The 21,749-nt window shown below is 36.2% G+C and overlaps 1 pseudogene; it reads left to right on the forward strand.

Annotated features, from left to right (window-relative positions):
• The first annotated feature begins 17,208 nt into the window (after positions 1-17,208).
• LOC123326229 lies at positions 17,209-18,133 on the forward strand (annotated as a pseudogene).
• The last annotated feature ends 3,616 nt before the right edge of the window (positions 18,134-21,749 follow it).

Genomic DNA, 21,749 nt, shown 5'->3' on the forward strand with positions numbered 1-21,749 from the left:
CCCAAGGATTTATCAAAGGCATATTTCCATGACAGTACAAAAAATGTCCCTCTGAGTTTTAAAAGATAGTTAATATTGCACAATAAGAATATAATATAATGTTTTAACTACCTTCCTGATTTTTCAGATTATGTTTCACAAATATGAATAATTATACCATCTTAGTACATATCATTTTGTGCATTCATGTGTGTATTTTTATAGGAGACATGCTCAAGTGAAATTGCTGGACCAAAGTATAACTACTTTGCATATTTAATTCCTGTTTAACTTCTTTTCAAAAATGCTAAATAAACATACATGCACGGAAGTGTAAAGATTTGTCAAAAGATTTTAAAGACAAAACTTTTTCTATTAATAAGGCAAATTTGCACCAATGGAAGTCTTTCTAATCATATCAAATATGAAAGAATTGCATAAAAACAGGTGTTCCTTATTCATGATAAAACATAATTTCAGTATTTTGAAACTCAATGTAAAGAAATTGGAGACCAAGTCCAATATGAGATTTACCTCATGTTGCATCTGAGAGACCTCCAAGCAGGAGAATCATGAATTATGGGTCTTGAGCCATGGTAGGAATGCAAGTATAAATTAGATCCATAATTTATTAATTAAACTAAGAGAGAACACTATTTGATATAGTCCTAATAGTATTTTATTTTATTTTAAAAAATATTTTATTTATTTATTTGAGAGAGAGAGAAAGAGAGTGCAAGCAGAGAGGATGGCAGGGAGAGAGAGAGGGAGAAGCAGAGAGCCCAATGCTGGGCTTGATCCCAGGATTTTGGGATCATGACCTGAGCCAAGGGCAGACGCTTAGCCAACTGAGCCACCCAGGCATCCCCTAATAGTATTTTAGAAAAAGGTGGTCAGGTTGGGATCTTTATAGGGTTTTGGGATCTGGACCCAAGATCTGAGAAATCTTTTTGAAGATGGGAAATGAATGGCAATGTATAAATTTTATAGCTAATACTTTAGGGTGGAGATAATGTGGTATGGGAAGTGAAAGCAGTCTTGATAAATAAACTGTCATTTGATAAGTGACCTAAGCTGATTTTCTATGTGAGCAATCTATTTCCCTCAAATAATTTCCATTTGCCCAGAGGAGTATATAGATTGTTTGAATAAATTTATTTTCAGGAATTTAATAAAACCAAGTATGAAGTTATTTGTTTTATCTACATGGATCCAAGTGTTCTAGTTCTGTTTTCCATTTCACTGATGGGAACAATAAGAAATTTTACATTTAGTAAAGCTGGAATTAGATGGTGTATGTTATCTAGTTTTCTGAGATTCTACATATTTTAGTTCTCAAAGGCTCCTAAGAGGTTAAATGTATTGATAAATTCCATAATGCCATTTCATATAGTCATTGTTCACAGCTATATCTCAAGAATACAGATACAGTCATTAATACATTAATACACAAAGTTGGGGCACCTGGGTGGCTCAGTTGGTTAAACTTCAGACTCTTGATTTTGGCTCAGGTCATGATTTCAGGGTCATGAGATCGAGCCCCATGTCAGGCTCTGTGCTGAGTGTGGAGCCTGCTTAAGATTCTCTCTCTCCTTCTGCCCTTCCCCCTCTAAAAATAATAATAATAAAAAATACACAAAGTTGTTCAATACATATTTTTAATAAATAGTATATTGCTGGATTTATTAATAGAGATGTAACATGTATTTAATGTCCTCTCTGTGTTGGGTCTGGATATATCTGATAAATCAACAGAAGAATCAAAAATAAGAAATATTCCTTTTCCTGGAGGTAACTGAACTTTATAAATTTGAACACCTCATCTAAGAATCTGTCCTCACATTTTAGGAATCACTTATACAGGACATCTTCCTCTGGCTCCCATTCTTCATTTAACTACTTTTCACAAACATCATGGGTCTTCACAACTTTGAGTAGAAGGGAAATTGCCTATTCTATTTTAATCTAAGTCACACAGAAAATTAATGGGTTAAGGGGTTATTAATTACAATGTAAATTTCAACGTGGCTATCTTTAATTAAAAGAACAAAAAATAATAAAAATACCCAGGAAAATGGCAAGCTTCTTTGGATAATATATTTTTCTCAGTGGTATTTTATTTTATATAATTTAATGGTTTCAATTCACAGCCTTATTATGGATATAGAAAGCTTCAGGATGAGAAAGATCAGTGGAGACAGCCGATCAACTGATTTCCATTGTAATTGCTTCTTCTCCATAGAAGGGAAAATAAATACTTTGCATCAGAGAGAAGATATTTTACCAATAAAAGTCACACTTATACAAATTATAACTTTAATGTTATCTTGAGGTATATTTTGATAAAGGGAGAACATGCTTGGGACCATGAATGACCTTTGAATCCTAGATTGCCTATGTATTAGTTGTCTGACATGGGGGCCAATAAATTAATTTATTTGAATTTGAGTTTCTTCAAAGATAACATGATTTGCTAATTGAAGTAAGAATATGTGACTTTATATGAAAAAAAGTAAACAATAAAATACACATAAAAGTGTTTTCAAGTTCACAGGCATGACTCATTGTAAGGAGGGTCTACTGCTATTCCCACAATATTTCCTAGCTGAATTTGTGGATATTTGACCACTCCTGTGAATGTCATTGAATCTGTGGGTTCTGCTAGGCTGAAAGGCTGTATTTTTATTTGAAACTACGTGATAAAAAAGGCCCTTGACATACACTTACATATATATGTTTGTGTAAGGTGCATGGGGCAGTGTGGGATGATGATGGGAAAGGTTATCTAGTTTATCATTTCAGAATTCTAAGGTAATTTCTACATACATCTAATAGGTTTTCACATCTGAAACATACAGTACAAATTGAACAACAGTAGGTTCAAACAGATGCCTGTGATGCAATTAACTTTTGAGAATTCTCAAAATATATTGTAGAAGATATGAACAATCCCAAAATGTAGATATTACATATAAAAAATTAACGTCAGGTGGAAATGACACCAAGACTTAATGAGTGATTTTCAAGTCACCTGATGCAAAAAAAGTACCTAGTACTTGGGCTATTTGTGAAGCTTTCCTAGAAAGCAATGAGGGATGAACTTTAAATCAAGAAGAAAATGGGACTTCCCAGGAGATTGCATCCTCAGGAGATAACTGCATGAATAATAAAGAACCTCAAACCAGGTCACAGGGACTCCTGCTTTCGGACATGGAAGAGAAAGCTGCCTCTGAAGGATGTCAGCAAACACTCTGCCTTGAGATGCCAGGTAAGAGAAGTTACCTGCATTTGGAAAAGAACTAAAAACAAAGAGACTGGATAAACTAGTGAGTAGAGAAACTCTAGCCTGTAATACAAGGAATTATAGGAATGTAGAGGTGTTTCTTTCTGTGAAAATATCCCTAATTTGTTTCCCTCAAGGACCTAAACAGTTGGACAGTGGTATTGAGCCAAACAAGTCAGTGGGTTTAATGTATTCCTGAACTAGAGGAGTGTAGAAATATCCATGCCTGAGTTTACACTGACCATGAGGTTCAGAGATAACCAATGAGTATAGATTCTGAAAAATCTTTAAAAAAAAATAAAACAAAACAAAAATATATGCAGAAGAAAAAGCATTGAGAATAAACATGGCACCAGACCCTTAACATTGGAAGATACAATGATTGGACCAAGCAGAATGAGCTTTATCCAACAAAGAGTGAGTTTCCTAGCCACGTTATCCCCACCTTCTCTATCCTTTACAATAAAATTTAAAAAATGGTAAAAAATTGCAATAACACTTCTGAAGCTAATCCCAATTTTCTTAAAATTTTTAAAATAATGCAAAGAAATTTAGTTAATCCCCTGTTAGTATTTCTAGAAGTCTCATCCAAGTTGACTTGGATTGAGATTTTGAAAAATTGACTAGCCTGCCATATGGGAGCAGGGACAAGTGGGTAGGATCTTCAAGCTTCGAATCCACAATATCATGTTAGGTAGTCAGACTTTATAGAAACACTTAAAAATTATTATTTTCTCTGAGACTCTTAGTCTGACTAAAGATTAGACTTAAGGGAGAATTCAAATAGGAACAGCTGGGAAATTTTCAGGCCACCACAGCTAGGACACATAAACTCCATGCAGGGAATGAAAATTTGGCAGTGCACATCTCTACAAAGGCTCACAAACAATACCAATGATGACATTAGTGAGTGAGGGTAGCTAAGGGGTTGGAACAAGGAGTACATGCAAATATTTATAAAGCTTATTGTTTGTGAGATGACTGCTATATGAAGAATATAAAAGTATATATGCAATGTCTATTTAGTTTCATAAAAACAGAATCTGATGAGGGATAGACTCAGAAAAGAAATATGTACTTTGCTATCTATGAGAAGGAGATTCAGTGTATCCACAGCTGGTTTTATCTGGATAAATAAGTTTTGGTAACAGAGACCATGAAAATGGTCTCATCTCTGACATATTGTACATTATAGTTGAATATTAAACAAACATCACTCTTTCAAAGAAATTGCTAATTATACTTTCTTAGATCTTTGCTATAATCTTAACGTTTAGAGCCAAGCATATCAAGAAAAATAATTAATATTTATTGAATATTTGTATGAATAAATAACCACAGCCCTATGGAATTAAATCAATAAAATAGACATTTTATAACATTTTGTTTGTTATTGTTATTAAAAACAAACTATTTGCTTACACAAACATATAGTAACTATGCAAAATTCCTAGATCTTATTAATTAAAACTCAAAATATTTAACCCTATAATAAAAAAGATAACCCATGAACATGATTTAACAAAAATTAAACAATCTAAGATTTTAGTATTTTTAAATATATAGAACTAATTATTTTTGTTTTTCTTCATGTTCAATTGAAAAAAAATGACATCTACATTCAACAATGAGTTAACATGAAATAGCACTTCATAACTTACAGAGTGAAGGTATACTTAAAATTCTTCAATCAATCACAAAACATCTTCATAAATATAACTAATATTATGTTTAAGAAAAATGAAATGGAAAATACATGCAAAATCCAATAATAACCTTATTATTGTACACTAATAATAATTAATATTATTAAATTAAAGAAGCACAGATATATTATGTCAATTAATGCAAAAGTTTCTAAATGTTTATTTTCAATTTCTGCACTCATTTCATTGCAGAAAAAAATTGGATATTAAAATGTGTCCATGGAAAAAATGTGTCCATGAACTACAATTTAAGTAGCACTAGTCTAGTATGGATCAAGGTAGACCAAAGCAGTAAGATAGCCTGGCATGATGTACCACTGTAATTACAATAACAGGTATGAATATGCATGGATTTTGGATTTTTAAAAGAAATTTATTTGAAGTACATTATGTATTTTGGATTTTTTATTTTAAAAAATCATCATATGAATTAAAGGACTTAGATAAACTAAATATCAAGTGTACATTTTTTCCTTCATTTTTCCTTTAAAAAGCCACAATATCTGGAGAATTTGATAAAAAAATAGGTCATGTTTTTTAATCTAGAGGCTCAGATGCTCTGTATTGGGAAACAGCATTTAAACTCATAATAGATACAAATCAGGGTCAGTCAGTTTAAAATAAAAGGTATTATGAGTTGTCAAATGCTCAAGTCAAATTTTAACATCTGTGTGTGAGACAATAAATTTCATTCTAGGGAAGGCATGCAGTGCTGGCATCATGTTCCCCACCAATAGCACCAAAGCCATATTCTCCACCTTCCTGGTGACAGGCATACCTGGGCTGGAGACTGTGCACATCTGAATCTCCATACCCTTCTGCACCATGTTCTTCATTACCTTGGTGGGCAATGTGACCATCATGACAGTTATCCGCAGGGAACAGACCCTCCATGTGCCTATGTACCTCTTCCTGGCCATGCTAGCTGACTCTGATCTGGGTCTCTCCCTCTTCACTTTCCCCACAATGCTGGGGATCTTCTGGCTGGATGCTCAAGAGCTCACCTTCTCTGCTTGCTTCACCCAAATGTTTTTTATTCACACTTTCCAGGATTTTGAGTCAGCTATCATACTGGCAATGGCCTTTGACTGCCGTTTCTCATCCATTGCACTATTCTTGCATTCTCACCAACAGTGTAATTTCTAGGATAGTTTTGGCCATTGTAGTGCGAACCTTGACTGTACAAGTACCTCTCCCTACCCTCTTGAGAAGGCTGTGTTTCTGTCATTCCAGTATACTATCTCATTCCTACTGCCTGCATCCTGACATTATAAAGCTCTCTTGCTCCAGCACCAGGATCAATAGCATCTTTGGACTGTTTGTGGTATTATCCACTATGGGACTTGATTTTCTTCTCATTCTCTTTTCATATGTCCTGATACTGAAAACTGTACTGAGCATTGCATCCTATGGTGGCCGCCTCAAGGCTCTCAACACCTGCATTTCCCATATCTGTGCTGTGATTCTCTTCTTCACACCCATGATCTGCCTGTCCATACTGCACTGCTTTGACCCAAAACTTACCTCACATATCTATGTGACCATGGCTAACATGCATTTCCTCATTCCTCTGTGATGAACCCCATTGTGATGAACCCCATTGTGTATGTGGTGAAAACCAAACAGATACAAGATAAAATTCTGAAGCTCTTCACCAAAAAAAGGATCAGAATCCCAAGTCACATTTATAACATGAATGAGCCCCATCCTTACAGAGAAAGAATGCTTCGTGAAACAAAGAGCTTGCTGATAACTCCAAATGCCCACAAAGATTCTGTTTGACTGACTCTTCTGAATTACATGGAATATTGGGTTGGCTATCCTGTAAAACTATTTCTATTCTCTGATTTGAACAAATGTACATTGAACAATAAAAATTTTTCAGGAAATTGAAAATCTGAAATAATGGACTGTTCTCATTATTTCTTAGTCCAAATGGTTCACATGTTTTAGTCAGAGAAGTTTGTAGTCTGATAGTTCATCATGGACAGAGTGAATGAAGTACTTCTTGTTATCATCTGTATATGTATCACCCTTGATGTGGTGATAACTTTTTAGTGAATACCAACTCTGTCCTTGACTTTCTGAGAAACTGGAGATATATTATTAAATTAAACAAAGTTCTTGCCTTCATAGTGCTTTGTTTTCTTGATGATATTATTGTTGAAGTAAGGAGTAACAGGAAAGAAACAAACAAGTGGATATCTAATATTCCTATTGAAAAAAACACTATAAAACCATGAAATTTACAATACCAACAATCTCTACCTAAATTGGAGGTACCAACATTTCTCTCGCCAGACTCTAAAAATCATCATCATTTGGAAAAAGTACAATGTTTAATTCCAGTATGTCAATCTGTCGTATCATATTCTGTCTTTCAAGCATCTTCACTCCTTGACTTCACAGCATCTGGACTTTAGGCTTGAGGTCTTTAGTCCCAAATCCCTCAAACTCTCACCTTCGCTAATTCCACGACAGCCATTGTTTTATCATCATCTTTCATATTCACCATGGATCACACATACTCCAATACTCCAGGAAAAGCTCCATCAGCATTCATTCTTTCTTGTTTTTTATACTTTGCAATTGTAAACTTAACTTTGGAATCAACTTAAATATCTTATATTTTCTACTTTTACACCTGTGCTTTTGAGTTCTCCCTGAGAATAACATGAGATTTTTGATATTGTAATGACTACAAATTAATGATCTTCAATTCATTTGGTTTTTCAGTGTCTGGGTATATATTTTTTAAACCCTGCATATCAGAGGTTGAGAGTGATTCTGATGGCCATGCTGAAGCCATCCAAATGCCTTGGAGAACAGCAGGAGCCTATCAGTGTGTATTCTTTTGTCCTGCATTTCCTAGAAAGGCCCTGCAAGTTTCTTTATCTTGAAAAGGAGGCGGCTGAAATAGATCATCTTGGCCTATTCTGTAATTTTCAGGGGACAGTTTAAAATACGTGTTACACTTCAAGTATTTATCCTCAAAACTTTAGCTCTTTATTTTAGTAACATTAAAGAGAGATTTACTTCCTATTTGCACTTTTCTGCTTGGTTTACATCTTTTACTCAGGGCTTAACATCTTATTATGTTTGGTTTTTACCTTAGTTGTCTTACATGTCTGAAATGTAGAAAAAGTATTAAAACAGATAAATTTCCTTGGTAGAGATCATTTAGGCCATAGTGCAATCAAAAATACAAATCCTGATAGAAACTTCTCAGATACAAACATGACTACAGTTAAACAGATGTACCATGTAATAGAACTTGTTATCATGGTTCTAAAGTATGCATAATCATTTTTCAGTATTTCAGTCATTTGGGGAGTATGATTTATAGACATGTAATGTAATAAGCAAAATACATAGTAAGAATAGATGCACAAATAATACTTAATAAAGAGAACATTTACAAAATTAAAAATAGTAACCATTCCTGTAACCTGGGATTTTAAGCCTATACTGGGTTTGTGGTGAAAAAGTGGCCACCCATGCTGACATGTTGAGAACCCCTGAACACCCAGTTTTTTGGATTAGTGTTATAGAAGGTTCTTATCTCTTCAGCTGTGTCAAGACTCTGAAGGGCTTGGCCTCACTTATATTTACCCAATTGTAAAGCAAACCTGCTTTATGCATCCTTGAAGAGAGGAAAATTCAATGGGCTTCCGCCCCTGCTGGTGTCCAGGCAGGACCATTAGAGGGACTACCTGGCAAAGAGTGAGATCACTTAATTTATTGCCCAAAGTAGGTTGTGTGTGGGTGTCATGTAAATAATGATATCCATAATCTAGCAAAAACCTGAACTGTTACAGACATCTTATGTAATGTAATAAGCAAAATACATAGTAAAATAGATACACAGATAATATATAATAAAGAACATTTACACAATTAATAATAGTAACTTTTCCTGTAACCTGGGATTTTAAGCCTATACTGGGCCACCCAGGTGTCCCTCAACCACATTTTTAACCTCACTTTTATATCTTTTTTTCCTCCTGAATATTGGCTGAATTTTGGCCCACCAAATATCTCGACATTTTACTTGTGAATGAATATGTTACCTTACATGGCGAAAGGAACGTTGCAGATATGTTTAACTTAAGGATCTTTAAAATGGGAAGATTATCCTGAATTTTCTGCATGAGTCCGATGTAGTAACCAGGTTCCCATAAGAGGGAGGCAGGAAGTCGGAGAAGAGAGAAGACAGTATATTGATGGTTTTAAAGATAGAGGACGGAGTCCATGAGCCAAGGAATGCAGATACCACCTAGTAACTAGAAACTAGAAAAGGCAAGACACGGATTGTTTTTCATAGCCTCCAGAAAGAATTTGACCTGCAGATACATTGATTTTAGCCCTGCAAAATCATTTTATAGGTTTAATCTCCAGAACTATAAAACAACAATACTGTATTGTTTTATACCATTGGGTTTGTGGTAATTTGTTATAGCAGCAATAGGAAATTAATACTCTTGCCTTACCAAGCATGAATTTACTATGCTTCCTTAATTTAGAAGTCTGAGAAATAATTTTATCTAATAACTCCTTTTCCACTAGCTGCTTTGTAACAGTTTAAAAAATTATTTAAGACTCTTTCTTCATAAAATAAACTCTTACCTAACATATGGCCATCCCTAGGTACTTAATCTATTTTCCCCCTTTGGCTCATAAATAAGCTACTTGAAAAAATATGCATTAATTGTCTTAATTTTCTCCCTCTTGTCAATTTAAAAATATATGTATTATGGTGGAATATAAACCTGCATGGAAATTAATGTGTAATTTAGCAGATTTTTATAAAATGAACATCCATGTAAATACCACCTAAGTAAAGAAATAATAATTATCAACAGCCAAATTTTCTCTGCAGCCTTTCCTGAACATAACCTCAACACTGTCACCGCATTAAACCAGTAGCTAACTTTAATACAACGTATTTCATTGTTTTTTTTTTATATTGTGACTATTTAAGTATGCATTTTGCCTATAATTTAACTGACGTAAAAATCATTTCCTCTTCAACTCCATTATAATCCAATTTTGCCTCTACTATTCCTTTGAAATTGCTTGGCCAAAAGGTCACCAATGAATCTTTAAACCAAATCAAATAACCTATATCAAATTCCATCTCATCACTGGACCTTTCGTCAATATTTGGCACTGTTGACCACTCACTTGTTTTTCAATATCTGTACTTTTTGGCTCCTCTAACACTTCTCAATTCTGGTTATTCTCTGATCTCTAATTCTGGTTATTCTCTGATCTCTTTGAATAATATGACTCATTGCATTTTCTGGCTTCACTTCTTTTTGCTAACCCCCTGAATATGAACATTACCATATCAATCTCAAATCAGCCTCTCTCCTGAATTCCAGATAGGTTCACACACCATTCCTGGATAATTCCCTTTCTATGCTACATGGAAACCTTAAACTCAACAAGGCCAAAATAGAACTTACTTATCCTTCTCCACCCTCAACTTCAACTTCTTCCTGCTTCCACTTTTGTGTTCTCCATTTATGTAGATGACATCTCCATTCACTTCCTCACTTCAGTCAAAAATATAAACTTAATGCTACATGTGGGCCTCACTTTCCCTCACTTGTAATTTCTAATCCCTTATCAATATTGTAGATTTTTACTTTCTTGATATTTGTTTACTACTTTTAATTTCCACTCCTCCTGCCTCAATTTAGACCTTAATAATTAAGTAGACCATTTAACCATTCTGCTGGTTGGCTTCCCTGCCTTCATTCTCAAATGACTCCAGATAGAACTGAAAATAGTTTTCAAAATATAAAGATTATGTTGCAACACTTGTTTAAGCTTTTCCATTACTCCTCTTCACTTTCAGTTTAGTCATTGCTCACAACTACCACTATTATTCTTTGATAATTTTCGAGCTCAAAATGTTTGTTTTTTATTATGTTCCATTCCCTGAAATAAGTGAACTTCTTTTTAACCACCTGCTCTTTCTCTAGCAAATTATTACAATTGTTCCAGCTATATTCTCTTCCTTAAATATTATTCTTATTAGTTAAATATCCATAATACAGTCCATCTAGTTTTGAATTATTTCTGGTGTTCTTTGTATTTTGCCATCTAGGATTAGAATTATGTTTAGGTCACATTAAAAGTTACTCATATTTCACACATATGAATTTCCAACACATGTTCAGTGGGTTCAAGGTCATGGCATACTCCTGAAAATGCACAGATGATCCCTACAAGAAAAGGTTAATGCAGCAGATCTGTTTCACTCAATTTTTGCTTATCTCTGTAGCCATGTTGATGGATGGCCCTTGACCAAGCTCTAAGACTAATTCCCTGGAATGTTCACATATTTACTCAGTAATAATGTTATTATGTATGCCCAAGCAGTAGTTCAATATGAACCAGGTTGATAACATATGTTAGATAAACATAGAATTTATTATGTGTACCTGTTTCCTGATTTGGAGTCTACATACACCAGTCATGTGACAGATGTGTCCCCATGTAGCTAGCTTGCTTTAAGAACTCTGGACTCTATAACTCAAGCAGGCTTCCCTGGAGAGAGACATCTTTCATGTGTCCCTGAAGTTTGTGGCTAGAGTGCCCCTTGCAGAAAGAGAGGAGACATTTGGAAACCTGTATGTGGCCTCTCTTGCCTTCACTATGTACACCTATTTCCTACTGTTCCTGCACAGTGTCCTTTGCTACATTAAATTTTAGCCATGAGTATAAATTTGTGTTGAGTTGTATAAATGCCTCAGTGAACCACTGAACTAGTGAGTGGTTGTGGTACCCCTAATTGATTCCTCTACCTCATACCCAATTTGGTCTCTACCTCAATTTCTTAGGCCATTCCTGGCCAGCTCCATGCCTACTCTGACCACAGTTTGTATCTTGTATCACTCTCCTTCCACCCTCAAAACAAAATCCAGGACCTTTTAAGATGTCCTGGTGAATCCTTTTTAATCTCCTTCACCCATTCCTCAGTAAATTTGAAATCTCACTTTGAGGAGGTAGGGAGGATGGAAAGGGACAGCACAAGAGAAAAGTTAGTTTTATGTTATTGTAACAAAGACCAATCAGTGCAAAATGAATTTGTCTTGGAAGAAATCTATTAATATTATCATTCATGAAAATAGTGCTGTAGATATTTCACTCTCACCACCCGAGATATATACAATTTAAAGAAGAAAAAAAAAAACCTGCTGAACTGGGAGGTGGTGTAAGAAGGATATAATAAGGATTGTATGTCCTGGATATCTGAATATGATACAAGATGTTTCTGGGACCAAAATACTAGGGTCCATGTGATGACTTAGTCTCTAAGGGGCTAAAAAGTCTTAGACTGGAAACAGAAGAAAGGAAGCTTGAAGTAGGACTGGCTGTGTGTTCTAAGCTAATATTGTACATCATCTGGAGACCTGGCAAACAACACAAAGATTAGCAACAGACTTCTTTGTCTGGCACATGCACATTTGATGCTTCTCTGAGACCGTCTCCACAAGGATTAGGTGTGAGTCTCACCAGGATTGGTTGTGAGCCTCCAGAACCTGCTTTATAAATCTGCTCACTTGGCACTATACTCAAGGCAGGGAGCCTCATGAAGCTCCAGCTGCATGACAATCTTGTGTCCCTGCCCTGGGGTCTGGTGAGTTATAGAAGCACCTCAAACAAGGTTAGCTCAAATCATGTTGTATGCTTACTTGGGTTTCAAGTATGGAAGTCAAGAGAAGTCATGGGCTATCTTAGATACAGTTGCAAACTTTGTATTAGGATCTTTGAGACGGGAAGGACATTTCCTGGAGGTATACAGCACCTCTAATCCTCTTATATGATATATTTTATAGTTTTCAGGAAAAATCCCTGGCCCCTTTTTCCTTACCCAACAATCACTCAATTATTTCCCTTAGAGTTTAAGATCAACTATCTGGTCAAACATCATTTATGAAGACATATATTGGGTAATCCATAAATAACTGATGTAAGAAAGACAAGAGGGAAGAAGAAAGGAAAGGAGGAAGGAAGGGAAGAAAGAAGGAAGGGAGGGAAACTGGAAATCTGAACTATGATTTATAATTTTCACACAACATTGTAATAGAGGCAACCCCGAATATTTACTAATAAATCTCCCAGGATGAAGAACTATGTGGCGTTCTTGTCTTAAATGAGATAGTTTAAAGGGCTGATAATATTGAACCTAAGCTACAGGATTTTTAGAAAGCATGATAGCTCTGCATTCACACTCTTTTTTTAAAGTTTTTACTAAAATTCCAGTTGGTTAACATACAGTGTAATATTAGTTTCAGGTGGGCAATACGCTGATACAACACTTCTACACAGTACCTGGTGCTCATCACAAGTGCCCTCCTTTATCCCCATCACCTATTTAATCCATCCCCCCACCCACCCCCTCTAGTGACCATCAGTTTGTTCTTTCTAGTTAAGAGTCTGTTTCTTGCTTTGCCTTTCTGAAAAACTGACATGATTTAGTTCATGTAGTGTTTCTCAGGGCAGTGCAAACAGCTCCAGGACTCCATTTTTGTGACGTTGTTGCTTGAAGCAGCATTTACAAGTTTAAAGATCCGTATAGCCGAAGAGCCCCCGGCATTGCTCTGCCAAAGAGCATAGCAATGTTTCTTAGAAAGTTGTGTATTTTTAAAAAGGTTTCTGGAATTCAAACTTCCGCTATCTTCTACAGATATTAGGCACTATTCAACAAAATGTTATCTCCACTCAGTTTATAATGATGAGACACTTAGGGAAGAAACTGTGGAGGGAATTGTGTTACATGCAACTAATGATCACTGAACATTACATCAAAAACTAGTGATGGCTATGTTGGCTAATTGAACTTAAATTTTAAAAAGAGAGAGGAAAAAGCAGAACATTGGCTTGCACTGTAAGCCCTGGCCTTTATCCAAAGGTATCTTGCCTTCTACTCCTTGTTAATGCCTGTCATTTTAGCAATTCTTTATGATCAAATCCAGACAGTTTGTAATGTGCACCCCTTCTCCATGGGTAGATGAATGCCCACATTATATAGCTACTCCTTACTAAATATTAAACATACAAAAATCCTTTAGGACTATGGGAGGAAAGGAAATATCCAGGTGGCTCATTTTATCAGATGAGAATGCAGGCTAGAATGCTTGAACACAGGTACTATCTGGACTGTGAATTACTATGTAAGGGCTTAGAACACTCTCCAATTTGCACAAAAAGCAGTGCAGAAAGGTACATTTCCTTAATTATGTAAATATCACAATAGAATAGCTTACTTTCTGAGATAGGGAGTTTCACATTCATTTTAGGGGTGCTGCAGACTCAATTTAGTGGGAATTGGACAAGATCACCTAAAAAATCTTAAAATTTTCTTTGTCTTTTTTTTTTCTGGCAAAGCTCAAATAAAGAAGTTAGCATTTTGCTACTCACTTTGTGACCATAAACATTCTGTCAAATGTTCATGTAGGAGGGATAATTCCCCCATCTGCTCACACTCAGCAGTGGAAGACATGAGGAAAAATAGGCAGAGAAATGCATGCTTCTAACCTCTGCTGGATTAAACACTTAGCACCATGACTGGGCCTGCTAGAACACTTCTCTCTCTTCTCATACTGATTACTACAGCTATCTCAAATGAAATGATGCTCTTTGGATAATTATTCTCTATTAGAATTTGACTTTATATACACCAATATCTCTCTGCAAAGTCCAGTAATGTGCCTGATACATAACAGGTGTTGAATTATATTGAAAAAAATAGTTCATACTATTCACAAAATGCAGTGTCTGTTACTGTCTTCATTCCCTGTTTTCCTGTCTCAGGCAATTCCCCAAATCCTGAGTGTCCCTGATTCTTCCTACCCAGGCTTATGTTTTATGAGGATCCACTATCCTTGGAAGATGGAAGTTTGCATTCCTGAGGTGACTGGTCCCTACACAGCTCAATACCTATCCCTGGACAGAATTAGACACATAGATTGAATCCATCCCCTATGCCTTAGAGTCTGATTGTAGCAGCCTTTCATTTCTGACATCCTTAGAAGGTAGAGAAAAGGTAAAATCTTCCAAGGATCCCTGGAGACTTTTCCTGTCTGTGAATTAATCACCAGCTTATCGCATATCATATCATGTCTTCCAAATATAAAATTTTCTTCTTCCCCACTCTGGTCATGTTTTAGCTATGGATTTACTATTTTATTCATACCAGTATGTTAAATATTCTCCCAGGAATACTAATGCTGAATCTCAGATTTTTATTTTGATTAATAATGATAATTTCTCTGCATTTATGAGAATTTTAGTGTATTATTAGGGGGCGGTGCTTTTCCTTTCTTTTGAAAATACACTGTGGTTAACAGCTTATAAGTAAAACTTGCTGAGGCAAGTTGATGGATACAAAGTCTATGCATAGCACACTTCACCCTCTGTAACCAAAGTTCAGAGGGGTTTTTATTAGAACAAAAAAGATGATGTCTGGTACTCACCCACCCTCACCTCTCCATAGGTGTAAACACACAAAATCCCAGTCCTCCCCTTTCTATTGCAGATCCTTTCTCAACTCTGACAGGACTGCCTCTGCTTTTTGCCTTTCTGGTTAGGTGGTTATTACTCTTTTTCTTCCTCCACAACCTGTCCTATAATAATTGCCAATATTGATTTACTGTTCAATTACCATGTTGCTTTGATTCTGACATGTTGTTCACTCTTTACAGAATTTCTTCTCTGGGTTTTCCTTAGATGGATGGTTTGCATGTTGAAAGGGGATTGTAGGTATTCTTCATGACTTTAGAGGGCAGTATTATAATTAGTGTTCAAAAGGTAAAACGTGTTGAAATCTCTGCTGTTACGAGAATTTTCCTAAGACGTTAGCAAAGAAAATCATCATTCAATGTGAACTTCATGTACGCGCCCATTTCTTTTGAACTCTATGTAATCAGATTTCACACTGTATTCCTTTTTTTTAATAATTGCCTTTGAAGGTACCCAAGATCATTCTTTAGAAAAGTGAGTTGTGGGGGTTCAGTCAGTTAAGCGTCTGACTCTTCATTTCAGCTGGGGTCATGATCTCAGGATCCTGGGATCGAGCCTGTGTCCAGCTCTGCGCTCAACTTGGAGTCTTCTTGTTCCTCTCCCTCTGCTCCTCCCCCTGCTTGTTCTCGCTCTCTCTCTCTCTGGAATAAATAAGTAAAATCTTTAATTTAAAAAAATGAGTTGTGGGGAGCAGAATGTAGATTCCCAGTTGGGATCTTTTATCTGTCCCATGGTCATCCATGAGTGCCCTCATGGATGTGTTCTGTGTTGACCAGTGGATGACTAGAACTTCAAAGGCGTAAGTTACATATTGTCTGTATTATATTACTTAAATTGAGTACACAGTAGGAGCTCAGCAAATGTGTGATGCCATTGAGAATATATGTATTTCCAACTGCAAATATTATCTACTCTCCACCTTCTTCCTCTCACACATCTGTCCCAGCTATCCAGCATTTTTTCAGAGAGTGATAACAGAGATTGAGAAGGGATTTAATCCTTTAGATATACACATCAAGCCCAAACCTTCCTGGTGTCTTCTTGTCACAGTACTACTTTTTTTTTAATTTAATTTAATTTTATTATGTTACGTTAGTCACCATACAGTACATCATTAGTTTTTGATGTAGTGTTCCATGATTCGTTGTTTTCATATGACACCCAGTGCTCCATGCAATACGTGCCCTCCTTAATACCCATCAGGTACTACTTTTAAATCCCTTTCAGAGCAAAAGATAATATCTGGTAACATCAGAGTTCAGAGTCAGTATTAACTTTATTATACTTGATTTTCTAACTCCCAAGCAGCCATTAAATACAGTTATCCTTATCTAGTTTTCTTTAGAACTCATTTTCTGGCATTAAAACTAATCTAGCTTATGCATCTATATCCTGTGCTCTCACCACAGAGTTTCCCTTTCCATTTTTCAAACCTTGAAACATCTTCAAATGAGGAAGGAATTTTCTCTGTGTGAAGGGTACAAACAGCCCCCTGAAAACTAGGGCAAACCTCCAAGAAGAGAGACAGCATTTGTACTCTAGTGGAACTCTTAAAGGAATGGGACTCAGTGCTGTAAGAAGAAGAGGAGAGTGATATTACTCAGCAGACGTGGGTGCTGTGGGATGAGAAGCTAGGAAAATGCTGTGAAAGAATAATTTTTTGCCTTCTTTGTAATTTTTCCAGGGCAAGCTCTTCCCAAAGTTATGGCAGTTCTTAAAAACAGTAATGCCAGTGGCTTCATCTTCATCCTGATGGATCTCCCAGGACTGGAGGCTGCTCATTGCTGGACAGCTATTCCTATCTGCTCTGTCTATGTTCTCCCTTTGCTGGGCAACATTACCATAATGTACATTGTCAAGTCTGTGCCCAGCCTCCACACACCCATGTACCTCTTCCTGTCTATGCTTTCAGTGGCTGACCTGGGCCTCTCAGCTTCTACAGTGTCTTCAATGGCCGCTGTCTTTCTCCTAGGCCAAAGAAAGATGGGAGCTACAACCTGCTTTAGGCAACTTTTCTTCATCCATACTTTCTCAACCATTGAATCAGCTGTGCTCTTGGCCATGGCCTTTGACCACTGTGTGGCTATTTGAGAGCCCTTACGCTATGCCACCATTCTCACAATCAAGCGCATTGGGCCATTGGGCTGGCCATTGTGACCCTTAGTGCTGCTCTCCATCTGCCCCTGCCTGTGCTCCTTGGAAGACTGCAATTGCAGCCTGCGAATGTTCTGTCTCATTCATACTGTGTTCATCCTGATGTCTTAAGGCTAGCCAGTTCTAGCACTCTTGTGAACAGTGGCTTTGGGCTCTTTGTCATGCTCTCCACACTGGGGTTGGATGCTGAACTCATTCTCCTCTCCTATGTGCTAATCTTGAGGACAGTATTGAGCATTGCTTCTGATGCTGAGCTGCTCAAAGCCTTTAACACCTGCATTTCCCACATCTGTGCTGTATTACTATTTTATACCCCACTGGTCAGCCTGTCAATGACCCACCAGCTCAGGTATACATGTTTCTCTCCTATGTGCACTTTCTTGTTCCCCCAGTGCTCAACCCAATTGTCTACAGTGTTAAAACCAAAGAGATTCAGGTACGCATTCTGAAGATGCTCCACCCAAGAAAACTCTGAGTCACAGAGATGAAATATTGGTTGTGATAGCCTGCTGACTAAAGACATCTCAGAGAGGGGGCAGAGTATATGGCTTCCATTTGAGGTATCAATCAATTAATTATTCAAAAACACTGATTGAAATGTATTAAAATGTGTTTAAACATATGTCATTTAAAACAATGCCTGTTTAATGAGAAAAAACATGTTGCTCATTCACAAAAATTATCAGCCTATAAAAGACTCAGATTATTATAGAGGAAATAAGATATTGAGAGAATATCATTAACATGTAAAAGCAAGCAGATTAGAAGAGTGGAATTCAAGGGCATCTAAGACATCCTCCAACTAAAAACTAGAGTTGTATTTATAAAATTAAGCTCAAGAGGACCTCATTTGGTATACTTTCTAAAAATTTGGCTAATATGTAAGATCAAAATGTTTTTCTTGTGATTTGCATAATAACTATAGATATGAGTTACACTGGAAAATATAAACCAAATGAAATACTTCAAAACTTTTAAATACATTTAAAGAAATAAAGATCTTAATTGGTAAAATAAAATGTGTTCCAATGTGACTATTAGGCAGTTCAGTACTTTTTTTAAACTCCATGATACATGAAGGGTGGACACAGCCTCCAATCTTCACCAGCCCTGTGAATGAAGTTAAATTTATTTTTTCATCATTTCATCCCTTGTATAAATAAATGCTGTTTCAAAATTATAAATCCATGCTCCTGTTGGGAACAAATTTACCACCTCAAGTGCAAAGTTTGTGTGCTATACTGTATCATTAAACTTACAGTATCCAGTCAAAATACCATTTTCTGAAGTTACTGAGATCAGCTCCTTTTCCCTTCATGTCCTTCAGTGAGATAGTGTCATATATTTGTAATACAGGTACAATATTTTTTCACAGTCAACCATCTATTATGGGATTCCCCCAACATTTTTTTTCTTTTTTAAATTTACATGAAACAAAGTTCACACTTTGTGGTTTACAGTTCTCAGTTTTGACAAAGCGTATAGTCATGTTCAAATAAGCAAGTGAGAGAAAGCTAGAATGTACCATCATGGGGCTGGATTATGTATACACACACATATAACACACACACACATATATGACTGCTTATGTCTATGTTTTTCTTTACATGTGCAAACATATTTGTCATAACTGTTTCAAAGCTCTTTTCCTCTAATTCCAGAAACTCTGTTCATCTTGAATTTCTTTTTATTGGCTGTTTTACTTTATTCTGATTATCTTTTTGCTTTTTGTCTTTTTTTTTATGTGCCCATGGACACTGCAAATGCTATGTTATTGGGAATCTGGGTCATATTATCTTATATAAAGAGAATCTGATTTGACATGGCAGGCAGTTAATTTATTGGAGGATCATGTTAATGTTTTTGCATCTTAGTTTTAGGCTTTATTAGGGTCAATGGTTATTAGACCTCTTTCTTTGGTTACAGTATTCTTGCCTCTTATTCACCCTGTTGGTGAGAAAGAGATTTCTACTGTAGGGTTATAGAAATGGGTGAAAGCATGGCACTTGACACTGGAAAGATAAGATTGATAGCAGTTTATTAATCATAAATACTCACAGACTGGGGAAAGAGGAAACTGCGTGCCAGGCAAGGGGCACACAGGGGTGGCACTTGGGGAGAGAGTGAGCAAACAAGGGGCCATGGGAGGCAGGCTTTGTAGTAAAGGCAAGGTGGGGTCACCCCTCTCATTCCCATAGGAGGATTTGAGTAGCTTGTTTGAATAATGTCATCAGCTTAGAGGGAAGTGAAAGCCATTAGTTGGAGTGCAGCTGGTTTGATTGCTAGGGAACCCTTGTCCACTGGATGTAGGGCATATCTGGGAAAAGCAGGGCAGCTCATGGTTAGGCTTTTTGATGCCCTCCCAGTTTCAGATGTCAAAGCATCACATGATATTGAATCAGTTTCATGAAATCAGAAACCACACCACATACTCCTTCTTTTTATGGCGTGGCCCTTCTAGGGTTTCAGGTCAATGTCCAAGGTATTCAAAGAGTTCTGTCCACTCTCCCTTGTTGGGACTCCAATGTGTCTTAGTACTGAATGAACTCCAGAATCTCCAGACAACTTACAGCCCACCCTTTGCCTCAGAGATGTTTTCTGCCAAGCTTTTTGGAATCTTGACCTATGAATCTGAAGCTTAGTACTTGGTGAAAACCTCAAGTAGACACCTAAGCAGATTTCTAAGACTCCTTCATATCCAGTATGTACCCCAAATTTTGATCCCTCACAGCCTCTAAAATCACTTGTCTTCTCCCCCTCCATTAAGGAGAGAGCTGCCCTCAATTTGCATTCAACTTCCTTATCTGAGTTTATAACATGCAGTCTGGCAGAAAGCCTGAATGGATATGGAGTTCACGTCTTGTTTCCTTTATCACAAGGAATCATATTTCTGTACTGTTTTTCAATATCTGATATATTTTATATATATCTTGCCCAGAGTTAGAGTTGTTTATCTGTTGGAATATGTTCAACATCCATTTCTTCTTTATGACATATAACATTGAGGTTGAAAGTTTTAGGGCCTCACTATTTTCTTGTATTCATACTCAAAGTTTTGACAAATGTGTGTGCTTACAAGAGCTGAGTTTTTTTGTTTGTTTGTTTGTTTTGCACCTGTGTAGTGAAACAAAGAAATTTACAAAACATTCTTTTGGGGAAGTATGAATTGTCTGCCTGGGTTTTCAATGCTGTGGCTAAATTTGTGATTTCTATGCTGTTTATTTCCATTTATTTTCTATTTCTATTTTCCTCTAAGTCGTAAAGTCCTTCATCTTATTGAACTTTTATTATTTCTGTTGTAACAATAGAAAGTTTCTTTGTTGCATTTGTATGTACATCAACATCATCATCCTCAAATTTATTAAGTGCTTAATGTGTGCTTTTTTAAGGAATGATAGTAAGTGATTTGCATATATTATTATATTAGATACAATGTTATTATGAAATAATAATAAAATAATAGGTAATTATTTGAGTATTGACAAACATGGTCATGAATTTTTTAATGGAATACTTGACTTAATCCTCACAGCAACATTGTGCATTAGTTTCTTTCACTATTCCAATTTCACAGGTGAGGAAACTAAGAGGTTCAACTCAGGTCTTCTTGATGTTGAAGCTTGTACTCTTAACAGCTAATTACATTCTAATTGTAATATAAGAAGACTCAGTAACTGAGACAGACTTGGACAGGACCAAAGGATTCTTTTTTTTTTTTTCTATTTTTTTTTAATTTTTTTTTATTCTTATGTTAATCCCCATACATTACATCATTAGTTTTAGATGAAGTGTTCCATGATTCATTGTTTGTGCATAACACCCAGTGCTCCATGGGGACCAAAGGATTCTAATCAGGATGGAGTTTCTTTACAGCCCATTGCAAAACTTCTTTGGCGGTGACATGGTTAAAGCTATTTGCTGCCCCAAAGCCCATGCTGCCTATTATCTTCATCAAGGGATGATATCCAGGAATGTACCCTGGAGGAGGGTAAGAAATGTCTTCAGCTCTCATCTCCTTGTGGGTGAGTCAATAATATGTGGCTTGGAGAGGAAAAGGGTGAAGCCATTTGCCAAGGTTCCTTATTAGTGTT

The sequence above is a fragment of the Neomonachus schauinslandi genome, chromosome 11, assembly GCF_002201575.2.
Source record: "Neomonachus schauinslandi chromosome 11, ASM220157v2, whole genome shotgun sequence".
In the NCBI taxonomy this organism is placed as follows: Eukaryota; Metazoa; Chordata; class Mammalia; order Carnivora; family Phocidae; genus Neomonachus; species Neomonachus schauinslandi.